Below are 23,432 nucleotides of genomic sequence, written 5' to 3'. Positions count from 1 at the left end.
TCGTTGCTTGCACACCTCACCAATACACCTCTTCGAGCCCCCTCCTCTGTCACCTCCTCTGTGACAATCACAGGTGTGCCCTCATTCGCACACCCAACCACGTGCCTCACCACCAACTCCAGCGTGCATTCCCACTCACGCTCTACCATTCCAGGTGTGCATCCTTCCATCCCAGGTGTACATCCTCGCTCACCTGTCACAACCAACTCACGCTCCTTGTCACTCTCACTACTCTCACCTCCACTCGTGACAACGCACTCACCCTTACTCTTGACAGCACACTCTTTCCTCATGCACCTGTCCGTCACACACCTTTCTCGCGCACACTCCTGCGCACACTCTCCCGTCACACCCTCTGTAACACTCACCACAGGTGGACACTCTTCCTTACTTCTGACAGCGCACTCTTTCCTCATGCACCTGTCCGTCACACACCTTTCTTGCGCACACTCCTGCGCACACTCTCCCGTCACACCCTCTGTAACACTCACCACAGGTGGACACTCTTCCTTACTTCTGACAGCGCACTCTTTCCTCATGCACCTGTCCGTCACACACCTTTCTCGCGCACACTCCTGCGCACACTCTCCCGTCACACCCTCTGTAACACTCACCACACCACGCTTCCATGTGCTCCCTCGCACACGCGCTACGACCGACTCACTCTCGCCAGCACACTCACTCCTTGGCACGCACTTTTTCCTCACACACCCCAGAGTCGGACTTTCTTGCACACCTCCATGTTCGCACACCAGACCTGTCGCACACTTCACCAATGGCCTCTCACGAACACCCGGGTCCATCTCGACCCCCAAGCTTATTAAATCCCCTGGCGCATCATACGCACGACCATATTGGTCACCACTTACACCGGGTCCTCTTCCTCTTCGCTTCTCCTCCATCACCTGCGAATCCCTCATCCGGTTAATGAGCACATCATCACGATCCGAACACAGACTTTGGACCAATTCTTTTACTTCCTCCTTTATCTCTTTGTTATCCTCTCTCCGTCGCTTCTTAATTTCGCTCACCCCTCCTTCCACTTCTTCTAATTTGTGCCTCACCTCTTTTATTCCCCGGTACGTCTCCTCAAGCTCGTCCTCCAAGGCTACCTTGACCGTTTCCATGTGCGTCCTCACCTGCCGGTCCTTCGTCTCCATTACCTCTATCACCTCGTCCAACCTCGTTGTCAGTCCCTCACGTACTATCTGACATTCCCTCTTTGTCGCTACCAAGTCATTTTTGAGTTCTTTCTGTGTCGCCTTTAAACCTCCTAATACCGCAGTGTTCCTTTGAACCTGCTCCACTAACTCCGTCTGTCCCACCGTCAGCTGCTCCACCTCCTGCGTCAGGTCCTCTATGCCCCCTTGTAACTTTACAGTCCCCTTTCTCACCTCCTTTTCCATGTGCTCCTCACAGTGCCTCACCTCCTCGCGCACTCCTCCGACCTCCTCACTCACTCCTCTTCTGATCTCCTCTCCCATCACTTGCATCTCCTGCCCAGATGCCACCCTCATCTGCTCCATTTCCTCCCTGTGAGCATCCAGTTTGGTTTCTACCCCCATTCTGACCCCCTCTATCTGCTGCCCCATTTGGTTAACTTCCCTTTCCGCTTGGTCCCTCATGTCCCTCAATTTGCCTTCCATACTGTTTTCTAACCCCTCTAACCCTTTTTGCATCCCTTCCATTTGATTCTCTTGAGCGGCCATTCTGTTTTCTACCCCCGTTAACCCCTCCTGTATTTCCCCTAATCTATCGTCTAATTTCCCAAATTTCATGTCTAATCCCTTAAAATTATTGTCTAATCCCTCACTGGTACCCCTCGCTTCGTCCCTCATTACCCCCATTTGGTTTTCCAATCGCTCACTATTCTTTTCCATAAGGGCCGTCATTTGTATAAAAAAAAGTTCCAATCTTCCCAGCGGCGCTACTTCGGTCGCGGGCACGGTGACCAGCGAGGCGCCTTTTTGCGCGCCTGAAGCATCGTGCGCGAGAGCGCCATTTTGTGCACCTGCTACCCCCGCTGTTTCGCTCTCCTCATGTCCCTCATGTCCCTCAATTTGGTCCTGGATCGACCCTGCTTCACTCTCCCCTACCGGACCCCAGCCGTCTTGACCCGCCATAGCGCGACTTTCAAAATTCGGGTTTTTATTTTTATTTTTTTTGTAAAACACAATCAAATTTCGCTGTTATAATTTCGAGCGCGTAAACGCGCTCCGGGTCCAATCTCACTCCTCGACACCAATTGTTACAGATACGACTTTGATGGTATGGTGGGCCGAGCGGGATGGCCGCCGTATCCGTACAAGTTACCCGATTGTGCCCGAATGTTGACTAATCGCGCTACGCTGGCTCAATAGGAAAGAGAAGACACCCGGCTGGGTTATAATGACACAATACGACACCAGGGGTTCAGTTCTCAAGACCTCCGGAGGAGGTTATATTAAGGCGGAAAAGGTTAGATTACAGGGACAAGAGGGAAACATAGGAAGGTGGGCACTTAAACACGCTTATATTAACCCCAACAGACGACAAATAAACGGGACAAGGCTCACTCACACGGGGGTTTGATTGCCAGGAAAGCGGGTAGCGATCGCTCCAGGTGCACCTGGGCTCAGGGCAGGATCACGTACGGTCCAGTTCGGTCCAAAGATGCGGGGAGGTATCGTCGCGCTGGGGGTGGCGGTGGCTTCTCTCTCCAAGCTGAGGCGCATCTGACGTCACGTCCGGCGCGGGGCCGCGTATATCCGGCGGGGAGTCACGCCCTCGCTCGTTAGCTCCGCCCCATATGGCATCGGCCCATGGCTTCTCATTGGGTGCGGGGGTTACCGGCTCCGCCCTTGACGAGGGGCCGACAGGGAGCCCCCTTCTGGGTAACCCCGTCGAGCACATGTTCAATGGCGGCCAACCGAGCCGGAGTGAGGACGCAAAGCCGCTGTTGTTGTGGTTGTTGTTGGAGCTTGAGATGATGGGAAAAGATGCGGGGAGGTATGGGAAGGTCCTAAACTCCTACTGGTGCCATATCATCACATTCTGGTGCAACGAAGAGTCATAATTAATGGAAACAAGTCCTTAACTGACATAGATTAAGAATAACTAGCAAGATGTCCTATAATTGTCTACGTGTGGTGCGGGGGACCTGGGCACGACATTTAATGGGGGGATGAAGGGGAAGATCGGCTCTAATGGGTGTTGTTTACAGACAATGGGACTAGGGAATGGGGTAAGGGAGAGTTGGGGAGTATCGGAGAAAATAGGGGAATATTTACAAGCGGATATGGAGGCCAAATTCCATATTCGCAACAATATATACATCAGTCACTATGCGACCTTCATATCATCAGTGGAGAACCGCCAGCAAGGTGTCCCATACAGCTGCTGCTGCACCTTGCTGGGAGCGATACGCACCGCCTGCCACGCGGTGACGTTATCTCTGGTATCCACTCATCATATGGAGTCGACCTGGTTGCGGTTGGGAGTTACTAATAATGGTATCTGTAATCTGGTTCTCCAACCTAATGAGCGGACAACATGACGTCATCGCCATGCACGTCCACCTTGCCTGCAAAGTTCCAGAGGAACCATCTAGCAGTGCGTCATTACGGATTATAAATACAGATACTGTCACAAGTGGATGCAAAACTCACAGTTACCGACCTGGTTTCGCCCTTGTTGGGGCTTCATCAGGGCCACAGATCCGAAAGGGTCACAGAGTTACAAGTGTATGGAAAGCCTCACTGCGTTGCCCTGATGAAGCCCCAACAAGGGCGAAACCAGGTCGGTAACTGTGAGTTTTGCATGCACTTGTGACAGTATCTGTATTTATAATCCGTAATGACGCACTGCTAGATGGTTCCTCTGGAACTTTGCAGGCAAGGCGGACGTGCATGGCGATGACGTCATGTTGTCCGCTCATTAGGTTGGAGAACCAGATTACAGATACCATTATTAGTAACTCCCAACCGCAACCAGGTCGACTCCATATGATGAGTGGATACCAGAGATAACGTCACCGCGTGGCAGGCGGTGCGTATCGCTCCCAGCAAGGTGCAGCAGCAGCTGTATGGGGCCACCTTGCTGGCGGTTCTCCACTGATGATATGAAGGTCGCATAGTGACTGATATAAAAACCAAAAGGGTCACAGAGTTACAAGTGTATGGAAAGCCTCACTGCGTTGCCCTGATGAAGCCCCAACAAGGGCGAAACCAGGTCGGTAACTGTGAGTTTTGCATGCACTTGTGACAGTATCTGTATTTATAATCCGTAATGACGCACTGCTAGATGGTTCCTCTGGAACTTTGCAGGCAAGGTGGACGTGCATGGCGATGACGTCATGTTATCCGCTCATTAGGTTGGAGAACCAGATTACAGATACCATTATATATATATATATCTATATATATATATATATATATGTATGTATATATATATATATATATATATATATATAAATAAAGTAATGACTTGCGGTTGGGATTAAAATCAAATGAATCCATTTTTAGTTCTCCAACATTTAATGAGCAAGCAAATAACTGCTCGACGTTTCGATCAGCAACACGGACAAACGTGCATCCACTGACCTTTCTCAAGAGCAAAGCAAAACAACTCTATACCCTCTCTTATATAAGGGAAAAAGGGGGGGGGGGGGTGGGGACACTGAACCACCAATCAATGCCCTTCTGGAACAACTCGTGCCATTCAAATTTAAACCGTGCATCAAAACCGTTGCAACAATGAAACCACACCTTGGGATGTCGCATCAAAACAACCGTTAAATCAAACGTTGAATCAAACAAAACGTAGCATAATTCAAATAAATCGATGAAAATAAACAACATGATCTATATAATAATACCGCAAGGACTCGACTTTGTTATCCCTTTTGCACCTCACCCCAATGACCCGATGCCCACGGCACTAATGGATTTACGATCTACGAACCGCGCTCTTTGTTTATCACGTACAGACATACTCGAAAAATCTGAATTCGCCGACGTTGGGGCCCAAAAGCATCCGATTAACTGCCGATACGACGCCATCTTACGACGCCATCGTATTGGCGTCTGCTGGGCGAAGGCGAAGCGAGCCGTCCACTGATTGGACAGTTGAGTGGTGTGAACATGGGTGGTGTGACCCAAATGGTCTTTTTATTCCCTTGAACATTGTATACAAAAAAAAAAAAAAAAAAAAAAAAAAAAAAACAACGTCTTTATCGTCATTTTAATAAAGTTAAATGCAGTGACGTTGTGATACTCGGGGTGCGTTGCATAAATCCTCGTAACCCAGAGAGGTGTAGCAGGTGGCGAGACATAAGGAAGCTTAAAGATAACGAGCTGAAAACAGACGAACGATATGTCAATCTCTTTCTACACCGAACAGCAATAAAAGTATGAGAGCGGGAAGGCATGGCCTGAGCACTTCGAGCAGAGAGGACTGATTGGACTTAACTTAAAGAGAAAAAATTGGAGCTTAATGGAAGAAGAAGATCCCATGAGCGCTCCCCTATGCCATCCATAATGGTACACTCTATCCATACACCACATCCTCCCTCTTGTGGATGTTCCACAGGTTTCGGCTAGTTTGTAATAATTTATATGTTTGGTGACACAGTTTCCCTGGTATGTTTCTGCATGAGAGGGCAAAAAGCTAGTGGTAAATCCAACACCGCCTCTGTGAGCGACACCACAGACTCCTCCACATGCCATGCCTCCAAAATCCTCCTTCTTCGTTTACTGGGGGTTGCACCCAAAATGCTGGCACGATCCCATTGCGGAACATGGCCAGCCTTCAGATCATGTTTGGCAATGGCAGATCTCTTTGGAAAGTGGCACTCAAAGGCCTTGCGATGCTCATTGACACGTTGTCCAAATGTTCTCCCTGTCTCACCAATATATTCAGCCCCACAAACACAGGGAACCCTGTATGTTGTAAAAATCAGAGTTACAACATTGGCTCAGTTCATGAGTTTAATCTCAATCGATCTCTGGCAATACCTGTAAGAGAACCAGCGAACATCATATCAATATTCAGCATACATCTGAATCAGTAATGAAAGCAAGCCTTAAGAAAGTCGCGATACGTACCATCTATTTAAGCACCTACGTAGCATTCAGTAAATGTCTCAGGTATGATCATGGCACTGAATGACCGAGTTCTTATAACGGCCGTGTAGTGGTCAGAAGTAGCATGACACCTGGGTTCAGACTTAGGCAGAATTTCACGACATTCTCCCTGGCGTTAAAACTACACTACCCCTTGGGGTGAAAGCAAGCGGAATAGCAGTATAGAAAACGTCAGTTAGCAAAGGAGTCCATAGAGCAGCAAGTCATGTCAGTTCCAGCGGTAGCGATCGGCGCGGCAAATTTCTCTACCGGCGCGTGTTTGATCAGTGTCGGGAGCTTCAATGGCGAGACCGAATTCCCCCATGTCGGGATAATCGCCTATCTCGGGAGACGGCGGTGGCACCTTGGGGCTGACCGGATCGGGTGTGCACGGGAGCAGAGATGACGGTGAATTCCCCATCAACTGGTCCCCCAGGCTGAGTTCTGGCTGAACTGTATTCCCACACGGAGCAAGATGACGCACCGAGACAGTAGACTCGCAGCCATTTGGCAGCAGCACTCGAGCGTGCTCAGGATTGGCCTGGAGAATATGAACCTTGTCGACAAGTGGGTCATATTTACTTTGACGAACCCAGCGTTTGAGGAAAGCCGGTCCTGGCTCAGCTAGCCAGCCCGGCAAAGGTCGGACAGCACCAGATTGGCGCGAGTAACGAAACAGACGATCGTGAGGAGTTTGATTAGTAGTGCTGCACAATAAAGTCCTGATCAAGTTTAACGCCCTGTGTACCATCCAGGTCCATCGGTCCAGTTCCAGTCCGCGAGACGTAAGGCCCAGAGTAATGGCCTTCCATATAATGCCATTAAATCGTTCCACCTGACCGTTCGCTTGTGGCCTGTACGGGGTAGTATAGCTCGAAGCTATACCGTGCTGGAGCAAAAAGGTCCTCACATCCTGGGACAGAAACACAGTGCCTCGATCAGTGTGTATGTAAGCCGGATTCCCAAACATGGAGAACAAAATCTTCAGACACCGGATAACCATCACAGCGGACATATCACTGCATGGGAAAGCAAAGGGGAATCTGGAGAACTCATCAACTAGCGTGAGGAGATAGCGAGAGCTACCCGAGGCCGGTAGGCCAGGACTAGCAGGTAGACACGAAGCCGGTGGAGGTCCTTTGAAGTCCATTGCCAATCTCTCCAACGGTCGAGTAGCCTGAATCAGCATGCCCATCGGTTGTTTGTAGAAACGAGGTTTGAGTTCGGCACAAACGGAACAAGTGCGACATAGCTGCCGAACGTCCTCAACAGAGTCGGGCAAATTACGACGTTGCACATAATGAGCGAAACGCGTCACTCCGAGATGGCACAACGTTTCATGAAGAACACGCAGATCCTCAAAGAAGGTGAGACTCGCACACACCGCAGGTCATGATAATGCGTCAGCGGCGAGATTATCCCGCCCTGGGCGATACTTAATAGTGTAGCAAAAATCGGCGAGCTCTATCCGCCAGCAAGTGATCTTTTCTTTTTAATGCGCTGAGCATGGCGCATATCGTACATAAAAGCGACGCTTTGGTGATCAGTAATGACCTCAAAACGTTTGCCAAGCAGATAGGGTCTCCAACGCCTAATAGACTCAACGATGGTGTACGCCCCCTTCTTGACAGATGAATGACGTTTCTCTGCGTAGGAGAGAGTCCTTGAAAATAAGGCCACAGGTTGCCCCTCCCCCCCCCCCCCCCCCTGAGAGAGCGTGGCAGCGATCGCGTGGTCCGATGCAGCGCTTTCCAAAACAAAGGGTTGACTGTCATCGATAGACGACACAGCGGCGCCAGCTATGTCGGACTTCAGGCTATGAAAAGCAGCCTTTGTGGCATGAGCCATGGGGAACACTTTGCAAATCTACAAGTGGGTGGATCCTTTCAGAAAAATTTTGGACCCACCGAGTAATGTGCGAATAGGCCGAGGGCATGCTTCAACGAAGAGAGATCATGTGGTGGGGCCATGTCGAGCAAAGGTCGCAGTCGCTCTTTGTCTGGAGTGATAGTGTCCTGGGTCATGGTGTACCCCAGGAGATCTATCGTTCGAGCGGAATAGCGACATTTAGACTCGTTCAGAGTTAGCCGATACTTGCGCGCAACCTGGAGGAAACGCTGCAAATTAACATCATGATGGGCCTGATCGTACCCACAAACCGTTAGATTGTCCAGGTAAACAAAGACATCGGTTAAGTGTTCCTTAGCGATTATGGCATCTTTGGCCCTTTGAAAGCATACCACCCCGTTGGTGACCCCAAAAGGTAATCGAGTGAACTGGTATAACCTCTGTCCGGATTCAAACCCGGTGTAGACGTGATCGGCCTCTGCGATTGGGATCTGATGATACGTGCTTCGGAGATCTAATGTGCTGTATATCGAGTACTGTGCCACCTGCCGAACCAGGGAATCCAATCCCGGGAGTGGATAGGCGTCCAATTGCGTAAACTGATTAATCGTCTGCGAGTAGTCGATTACCATGCGTTTGCGATGATTGTCTGTCTGGACTACCAGAACTTCATTCCTCCAAGGCGATCGACTAGGTTCGATTATACCCTCCTTTAGTAGTCAGCTAGTTTCCTCCAATATAAAGTGTGTGTCAGCCCGCGAGTATCGTCGTGATTTAACGGCAACCGGGGTGCAGTCAGGAGTCAAATTTGGAAACAGCGACAGGGGTTCAATTTCTATCCCGGCCAGAGCACACACACACACACACACACAGAGAGAGTATAGTCTCCACCAAATTCCATTTCTAACCGTCCATGTCAACGGAGAAAATCGTGACCGAGGAGTACTTCTGCACATAACGTTGGTAAAACCATTAAATGCACATCCGGAAACATTCGGCCATTGATCACAAGCTTCAGCCAGCATTCGCCTCTGGTACGGAGCCAAAGATCTTGGGAAGCCATGAAAATCCTGCGCGTTGTCCCGAGAATTGCCCAGCCATGCTTCTGGATGAGCCGCAAGTCAACATAGCTGTCAGTAGAGCCTGTGTTGATCAAGGCATCGATCATCTGTTCCTCAATCATGACTGGAATAACAGCGTTGGACCACCCGGGTGGACCTGTAGTTGTCGAAACATCCAGAGGTGGCGATCGAGCCAAGCGCGCAGGTCCGAAGCCAGCTAGTGTCGAGCGTCGAGCGGATCGCCCCTCTGGCGATGAAAGAATTCTCGTCAAGGATGTTCATGCCGCGCGAGGCCTGCGCGGGGGGATCCCAGTCAAGGGCGCTCAACGGCACCTCACAGGCTGCGAGTGGATCCTAGTCAAGGTCGCGTGAGATGCCGATTGTGCCCCGGGTGGTGCGAAAAGCACGGACAATGTCGAGCGAGTTCGCCGGCCCCATGTCGATCGGCATACCTTTGAAAAATGTCCCTTCCGTGAGCACGAATGGCACGTCGCTTCATGCGTGGGGCAAACTGTTCTCAAATTATTTCAATTTCCACAAAAATAGCACAAGGCGTTACTCCCGGCAGATGGGGTCGTGGCAGCAGCGGCTATCACGCTCGGGCCCAAAGCCTCGAGAGTGTCCGTTGTCCCCGATTCCAGCGGAGGTGCAGCATCCGCTCGCTCAGCTGCCTTGGCCCTCTCCGGTCGCTCACCGGTTAGCCCCGCAGTAATGTACGGGTGATCGTATGCTTCTGATTGTGTCTGCGCCTCGTAGTAAACGAGCGCCAACTTATGAGCTGTCTGAAGAGTTAGGTCGGTAGTTTCCAGCAATCTTTGATGTATTATCAGTGAGTGTATCCCGGAAACAAATGAATCTCTCATTAAATCGTCAAAGACTTGTTCATGGGTCCTAGGTTCACCTGTACAGTCCTTCGCGAATCGGCGGAGATCCTGAACGAAGTGGTCGATGGATTCCGAAGGGTCCTGTCGTCGTGAAGAGAGCAGGTATCGGGTGTAGACCACGCTTCGAGTCTTGATGTAGATTCGACGTAAATCCGCTTCAGCAGTAGCATACGTGATGCATTGAGAAATGTACTGATAAACAGAATGGGAGATGCGAGAGTTAAGAACTGCGAGCTTGGTCTCATCCGTGAGATCAGCTTGGGCCCTCAGATAACTTGTCAGCAGTCGAAGCCAGTGCTGGAGTTGGGCAGCCGAGTTCGATGCTTGAGGATCCGCTCCGAAGATCGGTACCAGAATCAGCTTATGAGCCATATCGTTCTCGATCAAGACAAGAGACGATTGAGATTAATTGTTGTAAAAATCAGAGTTACAACATTGGCTCAGTTCATGAGTTTAATCTCAATCGATCTTTGGCAATACCTGTAAGAGAACCAGCGAACATCATATCAATATTCAGCATACATCTGAATCAGTAATGAAAGCAAGCCTTAACAAAGTGGCGATACGTTCCATCTATTTAAGCACCTACGTAGCATTCAGTAAATGTCTCAGGTATGATCATGGCACTGAATGACCGAGTTATTATAACGGCCGCGTAGTGGTCAGAAGTAGCATGACACCTGGGTTCAGACTTAGGCAGAATTTCACGACACTGTATACCACCCCTGCCCGGTCATTCCTGGGAAGCTTATCCTAGAAATGCATTAGTGCCTGTTCCATGGTGAACATGGGTTTGTAACTAACCCTCACACCTGCCAATTTTAACACTCTGCCAATCCTTTGGGACACCCCTGGCACAAAAGGCAACACACAATAACCTTGTGGTTGTACCTGTGGCAAAGACCGGTTGCGAGGCTTCGCCAAGATCGCATCCCTTTTTGGTAACAATCTGTCTGGGTAGCCATTGGTCTTCAGTACATCTTGCAGATGTTTTACCTCTCTCCTTTTATGTTTGATTGTCGATGGTAAATCACAAGCTCTTTTAAGGAGGGTGTGCACAACAGCTCGTTTGTGGTCCATGGGATGGCAAGAGTCAAAATCCAAGTACCAGTCAGTGTGAGTGGGTTTCCTGTAAACAGTGATGTTTAAATTTCCTCTTGGACCCCTTGTCACCATGGTGTCCAGGAAGGCGGTGGATCCATTCCATTCCTTTTCAAGGGTGAAACTGATGGATGGAAAGGTCTTCTCAATAGATTCATGTATGTTACCAATTGACTCGCTGGGACAGTTGACAAATGTGTCATCCACGTAACGATACGATACACTTGGCTGTGTTACGAGGGATGGGATGGTGCGTTCCTCCAAATCCTCCATCACCGTGTTTGCCAACACAGCAGATACCGGAGAGCCCATGGCGGTACCAAACACCTGTTTATAATATATCCCGTTAAAACGAAATACGTGATGGACAGGCAAGCATTGAGAAGACGACACACATCTGTGTGATTTAATATGCCACCCACCTGTTTCCAGGAATTGTCTTGTAATAATGACCTCCCCGGCCACCTCGACCACCAAAGCTATGGGAACGTTGGTAAACAAAGACACCACTTCGAAGGACACCATAGATTCATGCGGTTTGATGGTCACATGCTTCACTTTCTGAGCAAAATCCGAGCTGTTGCGTAAAGGTCGCTCTGTTTTTTCCACCAAATGCCTGAGAATGTTAGAAAGAAACTTGGACAACGCATATGATGGTCCATTGATGCATGAGACAATGAGACGTAGAGGAACCCCTTCCTTGTGTACTTTCGGCAGCCCGTATGCCCTGGGGGCAACTCCACTGCTGCTGTATAATTGTTTGTAATGTGTCGTCGACAATCGACCTGTTCTTTTCATTTCAGCGAGCAGAGAGTTCAATCTACGTTCCTCCTTTTTGGTTGGATCCGAGGGAAGCCGCTCATAGGTCGATGTGACCGCCAATAAGTCATGCATCTTGTCATTGTACGCATGCCGATCCATCAAAACTGCTGCACGTCCTTTGTCTGCCGGCAAAATCGCTAAGTCATCCATCCTACGTAATTCTTGTAAAGCCCGTCGATGCACCCAGTTCAGATTGGAATCTTTATGGGTTGGGCACAGAGGACGAAGCAAAAGAAGCCACACGTGACCTCACCTCGTTTTTAATGTTGTGAGAGAGCTCTGTGATGGATGACTCAACCGGAGACACAATGACGTCATTAGGAATAAACCGTGGTGTGATCGCAAAGTTCAAACCTTTCTGTAATAAACCGATTTGTGAATCCGTTAATTGTTTATTAGAAAGGTTAATCACCCATCGGTTCCGGATGGAGTCCGCGGTAATTACAAGAGGCGGTTATTACAAGACAATTCCTGGAAACAGGCGGGTGGCATGTTAAATCACAAAGATGTGTGTCGTCTTCTCAATGCTTGCCTGTCCATCACGTATTTCGTTTTTAACGGGATATATTACAAACAGGTGTTTGGTACCGCCATGGGCTCTCCGGTATCTGCTGTGGTGGCAAACACGGTGATGGAAGATTTGGAGGAACGTACCATCATATACCTCGTAACACAGCCAAGTGTATGGTATCGTTGCGTGGACGACACGTTTGTCATCTGTCCCAGCGAGTGAATTAGTAACATACATGAGGCTTTTGGGAAGACCATTCCTTCCATCAGTTTCACCCTTGAAAAGGAACAGAATGGATCCATCGCCCTTCCTGGACACCATGGTGACAAGGGTCCAAGAGAAAATTTAAACATCACTGTTTACAGGAAACCCACTCACACTGACCCGTACTTGGATTTTGACTCTTGCCATCCCATGGACCACAAACGAGCTGTTGTGCACACCCTCCTTAAAAGAGCTTGTGATTTACCATCGACAATCAAAGATAAAAGGAGAGAGGTAAAACATCTACAATATGTATTGAAGACCAATGGCTACCCGGACAGATTGTTACCAAAAAGGGATGCGATCTTGGCGAAGCCTCGCAACCGGTCTTTGACACAGGTACAACCAAAAGGTTATTGTGTTTTGCCTTTTGTGCCGGGGGTGTCCCAAAGGGTTGGCAGAGTGTTAAAATTGGCAGGTGTGAGGGTTAGTTACAAACCTACAGTCACGTGAAAAAGTAAGTACACCCCATGTAAAGTTTTGACTTTTTCAACATATTTCAACATACAGCTATTTGATCTTCATTTCAACAATATTGATAGATAAAGGTGAAATAATATAACAAATATCATGAAACATTTACATTTTGTAGTCCATTGTATAATTTAAATAAACATAAATGCAAATTTTGCATGTGGAAAATACTTTTTCCCAAGCCCAAGTACACCTGCCCAAGTACAAAAGCCCAAGTACACCCCTACATTTATCACTACTTCAAATACCTAAAATTAGAATCAGGTGCACCAGCTCAGGTGCAAATGATTAGAACATCGTTAGAGAGGATCTTGGAGGAACCTGTCTTATTTAAACCTCAGACATTTAGTTTGGCTTGCTCTATGTTGTTGAACTGTTCGGCGTCACCATGCCTAGATCAAAAGAGCTCTCTGAGGCCTTCAGAAAGAAGGTTATAGATGCCTACCAGTCTGGGAAGGGATTTAAAAAGATCTCCAAAAACAATTTGAAATCAATCATTCGACTGTCCGGAAGATCATCTACAAGTGGAGAAGATTCGAAACAACTGCCAACTTGTTCAGGCCAGGCCGCCCCAGCAAGTTCAGCCCGAGAGCAGACCGCAAGATGCTGAAAGAAGTCTCTAAGTACCCCAGAATGTCATCACGGAACCTACAGGTAGCTCTTGCCACTGTTGATGTCAAAGTGCACGAGTCAACCATTAGAAAGAGGCTGCACAAATTTGATCTACATGGGAGGTGTGCCAGGAGGAAACCTTTGCTGTCCAGAAAGAACATTAGCGCAAGACTAAAAGTTTGCCAATGAACACCTAGGCAAAGACCAGCACTTCTGGAACAATGTGCTCTGGACAGATGAGTCAAAGGTAGAGCTATTTGACCACAGTACCAGAAGACATGTTTGGTGAAAACCAAAGACAGCATTTGACCACAAGAACCTGATACCAACTGTAAAGCATGATGGTGGAAATATTATGGTTTGGGGCAGCTTTGCTGCATCAGGGCCTGGGCAGCTCACCATCATAGAATGCACTATGAATTCTTCATTGTACCAGAGGGTGCTTGAGGATAATGTGAGGCCATCTGTCGGAAAGCTGAAGCTCAACCGAAGGTGGACCTTGCAACATGACAATGACCCTAAACATACCAGTAAATCCACCAAGGAATGGCTGAAAAGAAAGAAATGGAGGGTCCTGGAATGGCCAAGTCAAAGCCCAGATCTAAATCCCATCGAGATGTTGTGGGGGTATTTGAAACGAGCTGTGCATGCAAGAAACCCCTCAAACATTGCACAGCTGAAAGAATTCTCCATGAAGGAGTGGGCAAAAAATTCTCCCAGTCGATGTCAGAGACTGGTAGACAGTTATAAGAAACGCCTCCTTGAGGTTGTTTCTGCCAAAGGGGGCAATACCACCTATTAGAGCCAAGGGTGTACTTACTTTTTCCACATGCGAAATTTGCATTTATGTTTATTTAAATTATACAATGGACTACAAAATGTAAATGTTTCATGATATTTGTTATATTATATCACCTTTATCTATCAATATTGTTGAAATGAAGATCAAATAGCTGTATGTTGAAATATGTTGAAAAAGTCAAAACTTTACATGGGGTGTACTTACTTTTTCACGTGACTGTATATAATATATATATATATATATATATATATATATATATATACACATACAACACCCTTATACACCACCCCATTGAAGTCATGCAAAACCAGAGTTTTTTTGTAAGTATTCTTTGAGTACTGCCGTCTTCAAGTGTATAATTCAATTTAAATAGAATGAAGATTGTAAAAGTTGTATAAATAAATTAATTCCGTGTTTAACGCCATTTTTCGCAGTGTCTATTCGTCATACATGACCCTATCTAACACGTTACATTCGTTCTTCGTGTCGGTTGTTTGTATACTTGATAATTTCCTTAAAAACAGCAAGTTTCCTGTTTGGAATGATTTTTTATTTTGTTTGACAACTCTGCAGACAGAGTAAAAAAATATTATGTCACTCCTCTCTGCACATGTGCGATTTGGACGAATTCTGAGCCAAGGTGGTATGGTATGGTAAAACGAGAAACTTGTGTTCCAATTCATGCTCGAAATATAACATTTGATTTAAATAAATTGTTCCTCGATCAAAAACTGATAAGAAAGACAGATGGACGGACATGAAGCGATTGCTTAACCCTGCTTTTCGCTCTACGTGCGCGGGGTAATAAGCGCTTGTGTAATTCTTTAATAGTTTTGTCTTGTTGTCTTGGAATGTCTCAAATCGTGTTGGTTTGTTCATTGACTCCTCATGTTCCAGTTACTAGTGTAAAATACATTTTTTTTTCACTCAAAACCTTCTTTTTTCATTAAAATACATATTGTCATCTCATTATATATCCTTGTTTTTGATGCAGGAGTGCAGTGATATATCCCAGTACCCTTATGTATATGCATATTGATAGCTGCTATTGTCCTGATACTTAGGGAACAATTACAAGTTTCAGCATGACGACTAGATGCGTCAAACAGGATGGCCTGACAGTGTTTTCACAATTAGAGCAAAGTCCTGCAGTTTTTATTTTATTTTAAAGTTCTGCATATGAAATGCTCATCCGTAAATGAGATTGAAAATTATAATGGCTTAGTGGAGATATCAGCATCTACCTTGTAGTTGGGAGCTCAGTTCTATGTCACTGTGATGACAATTTGACATTATGAGTTGAACTGAAAACTTGTACGGAATACTTAGTGACCTAAAGGAAATGATATAAATACAAGTGTCACATGCATTTTTCTTGGCACAGAAAGAGCTTTTTGTCTGTGTTTGAACCTCATAGAAAAGGAATACCACATTGTGACATTTGGAAATAATTATTCATCTTCCTCCAATCAGCTCTACAACTCAACAATGAATATCCTGTATGGTGTTAATGCTCCACTAATATGCTATTAAGTGGGAAATTATCATATTCATTCATAATGCTTTTGACACTTAAAGTGTCCAAATGGACTTCATGCTGTTCGCTTTTGTCTGTCCTGCTTCAATTTGGCAACTAATTTGGAGAGAGGGACAAAACAAAGCAAAATAGAACCTGCAACATGCACCTTGAATCAATAATTGTTGTATAGCAAACAACAAGGCGTGTGGATAAAGGATGGCCTGTTTATGCGTGCTGGTATACCCTTTTGGAAATATCTGTAATTATACTCCTGCTGAAGGAATTTCATATACTAGCAACGGTACCTGCCCTACGGGTGGGGCTTCAATTGGGAGGCCCAAATGAAAAGGCAAAATATCAGAAATTGAAGGCTTTTTTATTTTAAACGATTCATATGAACATCCGTTAAATCATATCACACGCAAATCATCAAAATCTAAACAGTACATGGCGCCCATTTTGAAAAAAGAGCCGCACGTTTATATTGGAAGAGTTCGTCAGGAGTCAATCTGCTCTCTCCTGTAATGTAGAATAAACAGTATTTGTAGAATTTCAATAAAAGCCACATCACTGTTCATATCAGTAAATATTATTCCATCGTGTTTGGAAAAACTGGAAAATTGGAAAATTGGAAAAATTGGAAATTGGGAAATTAAAAAATTGGGGAAAAAATTGGAAAAACAATATAGCCTATTTTACTCCAGGGGGTCCCAGGATTACCCAACCCAAAATTTCGTTGCGATCGGTTCAGCCGTTTTTGCGGTACCTGCGAACAGACAGTCAGACAGACATTTGGTGAATTATAGTAAGATGTGTGCCCCTGAAAACACCAGAAATGATAACAGCAACAGAACTCTGCAGAGGCCTTGTACAAATGAAGGACTTGTAAGGTTCATTGACAAGCAGCTGCGTGGATTGTGAAAGCATGTTACGAGGGATAGAACATGTATGAGTTATAAACATCGTAGGTGCTTATAAAAAGTGGTTGTATACTGTACGGGTACAGTGTATACAAAAAACACCTTTAGAGGCCATTTTCCCTCGCAGAGCAGGTGTTGGCCTTTTCGGGCACCGTGGTCCCCTTTTTGAAGCAATGTTTTACGGCCGGATGCCATTCCTGCCGCCAACCCTGTTAGTCGCCTCTTACGACACACAGGGAATTACCAGTGAACTGGTACTCAATTTGCCGACCTCGGAAGGATGACAGGCTTAGTCAACCCTCCTGGCATTAATTCAGCGATCGACCAGGATTCGAACCCAGGATCCTAGGATCCCAAGCCGGCACCCTAACCGCAAAGCCAACACCAGGCCATGGGTGCAGTGTTTCCAAAATTGAAAATGCCACCAATGGCAGCATGTCATATGTGAATGGCTTTCTTTGGCTATGCATGGCAAACATAAACATTGCAGTAATGTAAATTATTCAACCCCTGTCCCTTCTCCCTTGGGAAGACACTTCACACCCACCACACGATGCCCGCACGGTCCTGGGTAAAGACTACTCTCTGGTCAAAATGTCTGACCTGGTCCTTGCTTGCTAGGTAGCTATACGAGCTGCTTATGCCTCCATTTTGTAAGATACTTGGTGTTCATGATATATTACACACATGTGAAAAGTATTTTAAAAAGGTGATAAGAAGAAAGTACATGTATGATGATAGCTTTAGTCGACAATCAAAGCCAATCACATTATTGGGTCCTTGTCATGTAGATTTATGGCGAAAAGTATCGTACGTTCTTAACATTATAATCACAAGGCTTTCCTACAATGGTCTCCAAACACAGCTCTGTACAATCTTCTAATGAGATTCTGGTGGAATCGAAATGCCAAACTAAATTTTCAATGATTTGAACTTGATTGTGAAGGGATCATGATGGGAACAAACTTTAAATGAACAAGCTGACTACATCAGAGTTTGATGGCGAGAAGAGATGAAGCTGTAAAAAAAAGTGGGCACATGTAGACTTCACATATGTATAAAGAAAGAAAAATAATTAAATTAATGTAAACAGGTAGAAGGTATGAAAATAAACGTGGTATTTCGGCAGCGGTGATGCTGAAGTGTATAATAAATAAATAAAACGATTCAAAATTGTGTGAGGTTGTGGAGATGGTGAAGTGTATACAAATAAATAAATAATTCAAAATTGTGTGGTGGTAGTGGAGTTTGTAAATATATTTAAATAAAAAATGCAAGGTGGTACGTTTGTGTCACATTGATGGTACAATGTAGATAGATAATTCCAAATTGTGTATTGGTAGTGAGATGCTAAACTGCATATCGACAGTGCGGAAAAAAAATGTCGGTCCCATCCACTTCATACAAAACTAAAGTTGGAGTATCTTCTCTTTGAAAAGTCACTGAGGCTACATATGAGAACCTACCTGGTCTGTTCAGGTGATTATTGAGGCAGGGATAATTTTTCACTATTCCAAACCATGGAAAAAGGCAAAAAAGCGAGATCGGTTAAAACCAGAAAATCTTCTACTCGTTTATCTATCTATAATTCCAGTAATCTCTGTCTGTCTGTCTGTACGTTTGTTTGTCTGTGACCGCTGTTTCTCGACAACCACGGGTCCGATATACTTTTAACTTGCCAGGTATATTGCTGGGGACCCGAGGATGTGCCTTTTCAAGGTTTCATATTAATCGGACAATTACTTACCGAGCTATGTCCAAAAAACGATTCAACCAATCAGAGAGCAGCGAACGATCGCGTGTGCCGGCGTTGCGAATGGACCAAACCATTCCATGTAAATAGAGGGGGGGGTTCTGTGGTCGTTGCGAATGGACGAAACCATTTCATGTAAATAGAGGGGGGGGATTGTCACTGTACTCGCAAGCCGTTCGCCGTTCGCTTTGGCGTTGCGAATGGACCAAACCATTTCATGTAAATAGAGGGGGGGGGATATAATTTTAGATAGATATATAGTACGGGCATATATATAGTACGGGCATGCCCTAGTCTATCTATAATTCCAGTAATCTCTGTCTGTCTGTCTGTACGTTTGTTTGTCTGTGACCGCTGTTTCTCGACAACCACGGGTCCGATATACTTTTAACTTGCCAGGTATATTGCTGGGGACCCGAGGATGTGCCTTTTCAAGGTTTCATATTAATCGGACAATTACTTACCGAGCTATGTCCAAAAAACGATTCAACCAATCAGAGAGCAGCGAACGATCGCGTGTGCCGAACGTGGCGGACACACTCTGCCTCGGATGGCACATTTGAGAGCGTATTCATTTATTTCACGTTTGCAAACTATGTTGGCGTTAAACTATGTTTTACAACTAATAAAAACGAATTTGCGTTTCATTCGCTTTCCTGCGCGTTTGTGCACGCGATGGCGATTTCTTTACCAAACTCCGGAAGCCGTTCGCTTTGGACCAAACCATTGCATGTAAATAGAGGGGGGGGGATTGTCACCACTCGCAAGCCGTTCGCTTTGGACCAAACCATTTCATGTAAATAGAGGGGGGGGATATAATTTTAGATATAGATATAGTACGGGCATGCCCTAGTAATAATAATAATAATAATAATAATCTTCAGACGGTGTATAACCAAGCTGCCTCTTTCAATGGCAATGGCTCTGGTGCCATCCGACAGAGCTTTACTTCGTGTCGCATCCTTTGCTATCGTAATTGTAACAGCTTCAAAGGATTCCTTGAAAAGTACGCAAAACTGCATTTCTTTGTAAAGGAATAGGAAGGGATCCGAGGGGTGGGCGAGACTATGACTGTCAATCAGCCTGATGGGGGCGGGGCTACTGGACATGTTTGTCAATTTTTTGTCATTCAAATTTTCCTTTTTCAATCTCAACATTGTATTTTTTCGGGCTTAGAAAACGACAAAGGTTTTAAAAAGGAGTAATCCAGTGAAATGGTGCTGCCAAATTAGGGTGATGACTAATAGGGGAAATACCCAATCATGCAAGCCTCCTCCATCCATTGATCCTGAGGATATGCGAGTCATTGCAAATGGCATCAACGATTATGTTACAGGAATCACACATGCTGTTACACCTTTATGTGTGCATGCCCGACCAGTGCACCTTCCTGCACCCCAGCGTTGTCCACAAGTAGCGGAAGGTGAAGTGTACAAAGTCCTGCAGCATACCAATCACAACAAAGCGTCGGGCACATGTGAACTTTCAGATCTAATAACCATTATTCTCAAAATGTAATTCTTTCTTCAGTGAAGGAACTGTTTCCACTCAGTATAACAGAAGCGAAGTAATTGTTCCCGTTTGTATTTTTGTCAAAACTGTATTTATTTTACGGTGTGTGTGTACCTACAGTGTGTCCCGAGGAAGATTCTCGGTGTAAATCTTTCATATCTGTATAAAATCGTCGGTTATTTCGTGCCGCGTTTTTTTGCACCCGAGTTCTTTAAGTTTCCGACATTGAGGCATTGATTTTCTCTCAGCGGTCAATTGTGGTCCATTTATTTTCATTCTCTCAGTGTTTCCCCAGTCTTTTCACCCCATACTTCCTTGTTTAAAATCTCAATTCAAAAAAAAAAAATTCTTCTTTGTTCTTATTCGTTCGTTCGTTCTTCGACCACCACGATTTCCCCAGATAGTTTTCACTGTTTAATTTTAAAATGTTTAAACTTTTCCCTGAAGTGCTGCATTCTGTCATATATTATAACACTTTTTTCTTCTTTTTCTTCTTTGAAAGGTTGCTTTCGACTTGCTCACCAAATCTCTTCATTTCAAAAATAAATTCCATCTCTTACAGTTCCTCCTTCCTATATTCCCTAAACTCACCTGCACTCCATCCCCCCTCCAGCATTTTCAAACGTATCTCTGACTCGAAGGTCCCAAGAAACTCATTTTGCAGTCACTGTTCATTTTCCATTAATCATACAACACTTTCTAAAATCCAAACTCACCCCTCCCCTCATAATCTTCCCCATCACCCATTCCTTTCAAATCTCCCCCCTTGCCTCTCCATACAGGTTGTTCCTGAAAAACCAGAATTGATCTACTTAACAGAAACGTTCCTCCTTCATGATGTCTCTGATTCCTTAATATCTCTCCAGCGTTACTCCCTCCTCCGGTGATAGAACTGAGCCTCGTCCTGGAGGTGGGGTTGCTATCTTTATCAAAACCTCTCTTCCTCACTTGCCCTGCACTGCCTTCTCTCCACCTCACCCCCAGGAGAACCTCTGGCTACGGCTTCCCCTTCGCTCCCACCTTTTGTTAATATGTGTGTTGTACCGTCCACCAAACAGTGATGACTCCATCTTTATCTCGCTGTCGGATAATATTGACCAACTTCGATCTCCTCATCCCAACGCTCTCTTCCTCATATGTGGTGATTTCAATTGTCACCATGCCAGTTGGCTGGGTGTGGGTACCTCTCTCACCAGCCATGGCTCCTCAGCAAAGGACTTCTGCGACTTATTGAGACTGACACAATCTGTCAATTTCCTGACCCGGATCTCAGTCAACGGAGCATCTTCTCTTCTAGACTTGGTACTGACTAACTTCCCTGCAAATGGCTGCTGCTCTGCTTCTGCTCCAATCGGCTCTTCTGATCATGTGCTTGTTAAAGTGGACATCTCTCTGACTATTCTCAGAGAGCCTCCTCAGCGTCGACGAGTCTGGCATTTCACTCAGGCCAACTGGCACGGTCTTCAAGCAGCCATCAATCATCTGGACTGGTTTCCCATCTCTACCGCCTCTGACATCAACTCATCCTGGGAATTCTTCCAAAGTAAATTGCTCTCTCTCATGCACAGATTTATCCCATCTCGTCTTCAGTTGTCATACCCTTCCTCCCATTCATGGTACACGGAATCTTGTGGTGAGGCAGTTGCCCAGAAACAACTTGGCTTCGCCTCCTGGAAAGCAAATCCAATGGAAGGAAATATCATTTCCTTTCACAATGCCCGAAACAACAATCTCCCTCAGGAGAGCCAGGAAACAATATCTGTCCAATCTCAAGACTGAACTCTCAAACCTGTCTCCCTCTTCCAAATCCTGGTGGCATCTGGTCAAATCTGTTCTGGTGTGTGTTCCCCCTCCATCCCCTCCCTTACCTCAAATGGCTACACAGCTGACTCCGTACGTGAAAAAGCTAAATGCCTCAACTCTGTGTTTGCCTCAAAATCTTGTGTCCCAAACCCATTCCTCTCTGTACACACCGTACCCAGTCATACCCAGCTGCTCCTGGACTCTGTGTCTTTTCCTCTTGACAAGGTGGAGAAGTTTCTGTCAATCCTCGACTCTGATTCTGCAATTGAACCAGACGGTATCAGCCTACGGGACCGACAATCCTGCTCCGCCACTCTATCACACCGTCTCTCTGTTCTCTTCACCCTCTCTTTTACTCAAAGTCATCTTACATCTGCTTGGAAATCATCCAACATTACTGCTTTACACAAAAAGGTGCAAAAACAGATCATTGCAACTACAGACCAATCAGCCTTCTCCCAATTATCTGCAAAATCATGGAATCCATCATTGCTTCGGATATGAAATCTTTCCTCTTCTCCAATGTCTTGATCTCTGATCATCAATTTGGTTTCAGACCAGGTCGTTCTCCTCTGAACATGCTGCTTCTGCTGTCTCAACAATGGATGGAGGTCCTCAATGCCAAACAGGAAATTAGAGCTGTCTCCCTTGACATATCTCGTGCCTTTAATACGGTCTGGCATCCCGCCCTGCTCAACAAACTCTCCTCCTATGGTATCCACGGAAATCTCAACGCATGGCTTGCGGACTTCCTTTCCAGTCATAGTCAATGTGTGGCCTGGAATGTAATTCTCTCATCTCCCCTTCCTGTTCAGGCTGGAGTTTCCCAAGGTAGTGTTCTGGGCCTTGTGGCTTTTTTTTGGTATTCATCAATGATCTTTCCGACTCTCTGGAAAATTCTCTCTATCTCTTTGCTGATGACTCCACTATCTGCCGCTTCATATCTCAACCCTCAGATCGGCAGGCAGCAGCCTCTTCACTCTCTGCAGACCTGGGCAAAATTACAAACTGGTCAAACAAGCAGAACATATCTTTCAATCCTGACAAATCACACACTCTCATGATGTCTCTCTGAAAACACCATCTGGAAAACCCTCCCAGCTACTTTCTCAACATTCCTCTCAAAGAAGTTCTGTCACTCAAGCTTTTGGGTCTCACTTTCTGTCATGATCTTTCCTGGGAAAACCAAATTTCCAAGCTGGCCTCCAAAGCCAGTCGCCGACTGCGCATCCTCCGTCGTGCGAAGTCCTTCCTTGGCACACCTGAGCTCCTCACCACATACAAGGCTTTCATCCGCAGCTTGATGGAATACTGCGCTCCCCTCTGTGCTGGTGCTCCTGCCTTACACCTTGCTTGGCTTTCCGCTGTGGATCGCACAGCTTTCAGGATCATTGGAATCTCCCACGATGAAGCCGATTCTGAGGGCCTTTCACTCTCTCACCACA

General features: G+C 45.9%; 1 protein-coding gene across 1 annotated transcript in view; it reads left to right on the top strand.

The window, feature by feature from the left end:
• The window catches only part of LOC137429506 (thrombospondin type-1 domain-containing protein 7B-like), a 509,571-nt gene that overhangs the window by 277,263 nt on the left and 208,876 nt on the right, over window positions 1-23,432 (top strand). The gene's annotated exons all lie outside the window — the stretch shown is intronic.

Source organism: Myxine glutinosa, chromosome 6 (assembly GCF_964187855.1).
Source record: "Myxine glutinosa chromosome 6, kmMyxGlut1.1, whole genome shotgun sequence".
Taxonomy (NCBI): Eukaryota; Metazoa; Chordata; class Myxini; order Myxiniformes; family Myxinidae; genus Myxine; species Myxine glutinosa.
This window is presented reverse-complemented; position numbering and strand designations above follow the sequence as displayed.